The sequence below is a fragment of the Theropithecus gelada genome, chromosome 19 (assembly GCF_003255815.1).
Source record: "Theropithecus gelada isolate Dixy chromosome 19, Tgel_1.0, whole genome shotgun sequence".
Lineage (NCBI taxonomy): Eukaryota > Metazoa > Chordata > Mammalia > Primates > Cercopithecidae > Theropithecus > Theropithecus gelada.
Window position 1 is genome coordinate 11,731,332 of NC_037687.1, and position 7,210 is coordinate 11,738,541.

At 43.0% G+C, this 7,210-nt stretch overlaps 1 protein-coding gene across 1 annotated transcript in view; it reads left to right on the forward strand.

Moving 5' to 3' along the window:
* Positions 1 to 7,210, forward strand: part of LOC112611850 (zinc finger protein 136) — a 520,810-nt gene that overhangs the window by 343,622 nt on the left and 169,978 nt on the right. The window lies entirely within an intron of this gene.

Consider the following 7,210-nt stretch of genomic DNA (forward strand, 5'->3'; position numbering starts at 1 on the left):
GAATCGCTGGAACCCAAGAGGCAGACACTGCAGTGAGCCAAGATCACAACACCGCACTCCAGCCTGGGTGACAGAGCAAGACTCCATCTTAAATTAAAAAAAAAAATGGCCGGGCACGGTGGCTCAAGCTTGTAATCCCAGCACTTTGGGAGGCCGAGACGGGCAGATCACGAGGTCAGGAGATCGAGACCATCCTGGCTAACATGGTGAAACCCCGTTTCTACTAAAAAATAAAAAAACTAGCTGGGCGAGGTGGCGGGCACCTGTAGTCCCAGCTACTTGGGAGGCTGAGGCAGGAGAATGGCGTGAACCCGAAGGAGGAGCTTGCAGTGAGCTGAGATCCGGCCACTGCACTCCAGCCTGGGTGACAGAGCAAGACTCCGTCTCACAAAAAAAAAAAAAAAAAAAAAAAATTCCCAGGCACCAAGTCTCAACAAAAAAGCAAGTATTTATCAAACTTAAAAACTTTTGCGGCCAGGCGTGGTGGGCTCACGCCTGTAATCCCACCACTTTGGAGGGCTGGGGCAGGAGGATCACCTGAGATCAGGAGTTGGTGACCAGCCTGGCCAACATGGTGAAACACCATCTCTACTAAAAATACAAAAACTAGCTGGGTGTGGTGGTGTGCACCTGTAATTCCACTACTTGAGAGGCTGGGCAGGAGAATCACTTGAACCCAGGAGTTGGAGGTTGCAGTGAGCTGAGATCGTGCCACCGCAACAGCAAGACTCCATCTCAAAAAAACCACTTTTGTGCATGAGATGACACCATCAACAGAGGGAAAAGGGACTCCTTGTGCTTTGTTTAAAGGATAATAAATGGCTCAGCTTCTATGGAAACAGTACAATAGTGCCGAAAAGAATAAAATAAAATTACTGTATTTTCTAGCATCCCACTTTTGGGTCTAGTTATATTAAATTTGAAAAAATTGAAAACTGAGCCTTGAAGACATATTTGAAAACCACTCTTCACAAAATCAAAGAGCTGGATCAATCCACATGTCCATTGATGGCTGCATGCATAATGAAAATATGCTAGGCGTATGTATACATTGAAATGTTAATCTTATAACATCCTGTCTCATGCTACAACAATCACAAAAAATTGAGGATTCTATGGTAATTGCAAAAAGTTAATCACAAAAAGAAAATTACAGTATAATTCACCTTAGATTAGTTATGTAGTGTTGTGCAACTATATAAAACTGCTTAAGCTGGTAAAATTGAAGTTTATTATTTTACAATAATTAAAAATAATAAATCCCAATGCCAAGTAAAAAAACTAATTGATATTGATTAAAAGATGGGCATAGGCCAGGTATGGTGGCTCACATCTGTAATCTTAGCACTTTGGGAGTCCAAGGTGGGTGGATCACTTGAGGTCAGGGGTTCAAGACCAGCCTGGCCAAAATGGTGAAACCCCATCTCTACTAAAAATACAAAAATTAGCTGGGCATGATGGCACATTCCTGTAATCCCAGCTACTCAAGAGGCTGAGGCAGGAGAATTGCTCAAACCTGGGCAGCAGAGGCTGCAGTAATCCGAGATTATGCCACTGCACTCCAGCCAGGGCAACAGAGCAAGACTCTGTCTCAAAAAAAATTTTTAAAAAAGGCAAAAGTATTTGAATTACATTTCTCCAATACATAGAAATGACCAATAAGTATATGAAGTGGTGCTCAACATCAGGAGTCAACAGGCATAATTACTTTACACAGTGTAGTTTCTGGTGGCTATTGAGCACTTTCTCTCATGAAAAGTATTCATAAAATAATAGCATTTTAAATATAGCCATTTATTAAAGTAAAAAATAATAAACAATTTAAATACTGCAGCTGTTTCAAATGTATCATGAGAAACACATAACTGAAGACGTCGTTTCGAGAGAGGATTGAGTGTTTCGGAATGTAGCAAGAAAACCAGAAATTTAGGGATTTATTGTCATTCCTAAGAAGAGCTGGCTGAGCATGGTGGCTCACGCCTGTAATCCCAGCACTTTGGGAGGCAGAGGTGGGTGGATCACCTGAGGTCAGGAGTTCAAGACCAGCCCAACATGGTGAAACCCTGTCTCTACTAGAAAGGCAAAAATGAGCTGGGTGTAGTGACGGGCACCTGTAATACCAGCTACTGGGGAGGCTGAGGAAGGAGAATCGCCTGAACTGGGGAGGCGGAGGTTGCTGTGAGCCGAGATCACACCATTGCACTCCAGCCTGGGTGACAGAGCGAGACTCCGTCTCAAAAGAAGCAAAACAGAAACAAAAAAAACCAAAAAAAAAAAAAACAGCGCTAAGCTACAGAGGTCTTAAGGACTCCTGTTTTTTTGTTTTGTTTTGTTTTTGAGACAGAGTAGTCTCACTCTGCCGCCCAGGCTAGAGAGCAGTGGCGCAATCTCGGCTCACTGCAACCTCTGCCTCCCGGGTTCAACTGATTCTCCTGCCTCAGCTTCCCAAGTAGCTGGGATTACAGGCGCCCACCACTACACCTGGCTAATTTTTTTGTTTTTAGTAGAGATGGGGTTTCACCACATTGGCCAAGCTGGTCTCGAACTCCTGACCTTGTGATTCACTCACCTCGGCCTCCCAAAGTGTTGGGATTACAGCTATGAGCCACTGCACCTAACCAGGACTCCTTCTTTGACCAAACTTGAGCTCACAGCCCTCTTCTTGTCTAGGCTTTGGCCGCCTTCTGCAGAGCTCAGTTACAGCAAAAACCCTTTTAAGGCAGTTCACAGAGAATCCCCCCCCCACCAAAACTTGGTATTTCCAATCAAGTTCAATTTCCCCCACTCATGATAATTCATCAACTTTCTCTTCCCTAACTGTTGACACCTCACCAAGTTCCATCCTTTTCCTCACCTTGCCCTGTAATATAGGAAGGAGATTAAACGTGGAGACAGCCTATTACGTGTCATGAGAAATGTAATATACAGAACTGTAATCTCACTACATATTGTAGTTCTCATGACACATATTACAATTGTGTTGAATAAAGCCTTCCTTGATATTTTAAACACATTTTCAATACAATCTCTCTTTACAAGGGATAAGGATTTAGACTGGAGACTCTGCTTCAGAAGTCTAGAATGCATAGGGGATAATAGGCTCTCTCCCTGTGGGGAGACAGCTGAGAATACCTCCCACTCACAAAACCAAAACACCAGGTCAGATTTATTTCCTAAAAACCACTCCCTGTTGTTACCCCATAAACTTAGTAAGATAGGGGACTGTGGGTGCACTATTTCCCAGACAGGGTACTAGGGTGGAACTTATCTCCTGCAGTGATGATGCAGGATGCCTGGCGGTACTGGCTGCCAATTCAGCCATCACGCTGTGATAGACTTAGGTGTTGGGAACAGGCCCCCAAATCTGGCCATAAACTGGCCCCAAAACTGGCCATAAACAAAATCTCTGCAGCACTGTGACAAGTTCGTGATGGCTGTGATGTCCACGCTGAAGGTTGCTGGTTTACCAGAATGAGGGCAAGGAACACCTGGCCCATCCAGGGCAGAAAACCACTTAAAGGTGTTCCTAAACCACAAACAATAGCATAAGCGATCTGTGCCTTAAGGACATGCTCCTGCTGCAGATAACTAGCCAGAGCCCATCCTTTTGTTTTGGCCCATCCCTTTGTTTCCTGAAAGAAATACTTTTAGTTAATCTATAATCTACAGAAACAATCCTTATCACTGGCTTGCTGTCAATAAATATGTGGGTAAATCTCTGTTCGTGGCTGTCAGCTCTGAAGGCTGTCAGCACCCTGATTTGCCACTCCACACTCTATATTTCTCTGTGTGTGTCTTTAATTCCTCTAGTGCTGCTGGGTTAAGGTCTCCACGACCCAGCTGGTCTTGGCAAGTGGTGTGCATATGTGGGGCTCGAACTCAGGTTGAAGGGTCACAGGAGTAATGGTTGGAGAATGTGGAACTAAGCCGGAGGATACCCAAGTACTCTTAAGCAATGCCCATGGTGAGTAAGGGGAGCTCGGAAGCATCAGGGTAACAATGGAACAAGTGTGAGCTCTGGTTCCTTGCAACTTGGAACCTTTCCACACTGATGAGGAGGAGGAAGGAGAGTATAAGGAAGTAACAGAAGAGATGACAGAGCAGGTTTGTTTGCCAGCTAAAGCTAAAGCAGCAAAGGAGGAAGTGTTCATCCCTACCCTTCTGCACCCCCTCCTTATTTTGAAGAAAAAGAGTGGCCTGACCTGCCAGATCTTTCTTTTCTGGAGGACACTGGGTGAAAAGTAGTTTCCTCAATGACTGTTCGAGCAGCACCTCTAGTAACGGTTCTCAGTTCTATTCAGGCAGGAATTCAGCAAGCTAGATGAAAGGGTGATATAGAGGCTTGGCAGTTCCCTGTTAGGATACACCCCCCAGATCAACAGGGAAATATAGCTACATTTGAGCCTTTTCCTTTTAAATTTGGGAAACGCCATGAGAGGCCCGTTCCAAAACGAGGCATTTCCAGCTGAGGCCATTCCCTCACCCCTATACAATATCTGTCCCCCACCACAGCCAGTAGTGCCACAGTAGATTTATGCTGCACAAAAGCTGTGAGTCTTCTGCCTGGGGAACCCCTACAAAAAGTTCCAACAGGGGTCTGTGGACCTTGCCAGTGGGGACAATCTGATTACTTCTAGGTAGATCTAGTTTAAATTTAAAAGGAGTGCAAGTACATACAGGAGTCACTGATTCAGATTACAATGGGAAATTCAAATTGTTTTATCTACTTCTGTTCCCTGGAAAGCAGAACCATGAAAGCATAACTCCTGATTGTGCCGTATGTGGAAATGGGGAAAAGTGAAATTAAATGAACAGGAGTATTTGGAACCACAAATAAAAAAGGCAAAGTAGCTAACTGGGTGAATCAAATTACTGATATATTTCCTACCTGTGAAATAACTATTCAGGGAAATAAATATAAAGGTTTGGTAGACACAGGAGTGGACATTTCAATCATTTCTCTACACCACTGGCTGTCCACATGGCCAATTCAACCTGCTCAATTTAACATAGGTGGAGTTGGTAAAGCCCCTGAAGTATATCAAAGTAGTAATATTTTGCATTGTGAGGGGCCCGATGGACAACCTGGGACTATTCGACCAACTGTAACTTCTGTACCTGTAAATTTATGGGGGAGAGATTTATTACAACAATGGGGAGCACAAGTTCTAATTCCAGAGCAATTATACAGCCCTCAAAGTCAACATATGATGCATGAAATGGGGTATGTCCCTGGTATGAGACTAGGAAAAAATTTGCAAGGTTTGAAGGAACTGCTTCAAGGGAAAGACAAAGTTCCCGCAAAGGTTTAGGATATCATTTTTGATGGTGGCCACTGTTAAGCCTCCAGAACCTATACTTTTAAAATGGTTAACAGATAAGCCAATTTGGATAGAACAGTGGCCACTAAGTAAAGAGAAACCGGAGACTTTAGAGGACCTAGAAAAAGGACACAGAGCTCCAACATTTTCCCCTTGGAATCCTCCAGTTTCGTAATTAAGAGAAAATCATGTAAATGGAGAATGTTAACTGACTTAAGAGCTATTAATTCAGTTATACAACCTATGGGTTGAACTGTGACATGTTCATGATGGCTATGATGCCCACGCCGAAGGTTGTTGGTTTACCAGAATGAGGGCAAGGAACACCTGGCCCATCCAGGGTGGAAAACCACTTAAAGGTGTTTCTAAACCACAAATAGCATGAGCGATCTGTGTCTTAAGGACATGTTCCTGCTGCAGATAACTAGCCAGAGCCCATCCCTTTGTTTCCTGTAAGGAATAATTTTAGTTAATCTATAATCTACAGACACAATGCTTGTCACTGGCTTGCTGTCAGTAAATATGTGGGTAAATCTCTGTTTGTGGCTCTCAGCTCTGAAGGCTGTCAGCCCTCTGATTTCCCACTCCACACTCTATATTTCTCTGTGTGTGTCTTGAATTCCTGTAGCGCCATTGGGTTAGGGTCTCCATGACCAAGCTGGTCTCAGTACTTAGGCTTCAGCTGATATAGATATATGTCAGGACCATGTGTAGAATTTGCATGTCTTTCTTCCATTTGGTGAATTCTCCTTGCAATTTCTTTTTTTTTAAGCCTATAGCAACGAGTATTCCCAGGAATTCTACAAACCATGTACTAACCTGGCCTGAACCTGCTTAGCTGCTAAGACCAGGTGCATTCAGAGTGGCATGACCATATACTCTTTTATCTTTTTTTATTTTTTTCAATTTTGTTTTTTGAGACAGGGTCTCACTCTGTCAGTCTGGAGTGCAGTGGCATGATCATATTTCATTGTGGCTTCAACCACCTGGGCTCAAGTGATCCTCCCACCACAGCCTCCCCAGTACCTGGGACTGAAGTACCATAGAAGAACTATGACCTAAGAAAAAAAAAGTGGGACCCGTGTAGATTATCTGCTCAATGTTATGGTCAAATGACTACTGCTGTAAAAAACAAAATCCATAAATCAAGAAAGTGAACTACCATTCCATGGAAGGTTCATTACTAAGTAAAAATAAAATATGGTATAAAATATCACATATCTGATATCAACTGCATAAAAAAATGTAAAAATAAAATATACCGATAGGGATGCATACCATGGTTGTGAAACTATCATAAGAAAACAGTAATTATCATTCACAATACTGGCTCCATCAATATGTTGGATCACTATGAAATTGTTTTATGTGTTTTGACCATATGTAATATTTTTAGTTTCTAGAGTGGAAACTCTATGCAGAAATAACTATCAGTGCACATGGAAATACCAGCAACAACCTGTTGAATATAATTTTTATTTTTTATTTTTTTTTATTTTTTTTTATTTTGAGACGGAGTCTGGCTCTGTTGCCCAGGCTGGAGTGCAGTGGCCGGATCTCAGCTCACTGCAAGCTCCGCCTCCTGGGTTCACGCCATTCTCTTGCCTCAGCCTCCCGAGTAGCTGGGATTACAGGCGCCGCCACCTCGCCCGGCTAGTTTTTTGTATTTTTTAGTAGAGACGGGGTTTCACCGTGTTAGCCAGGATGGTCTCGATCTCCTGACCTCGTGATCCACCCGTCTCGGCCTCCCAAAGTGCTGGGATTACAGGCTTGAGCCACCGCGCCCAGCCTGAATATAATTTTTAAAAAGACAACATAGCCTATTAAAACAAAGTTGTATTACAATTAATTTTCTTTTTAAAAATTTTTTTTTTTTTTTTTTTTTTTTT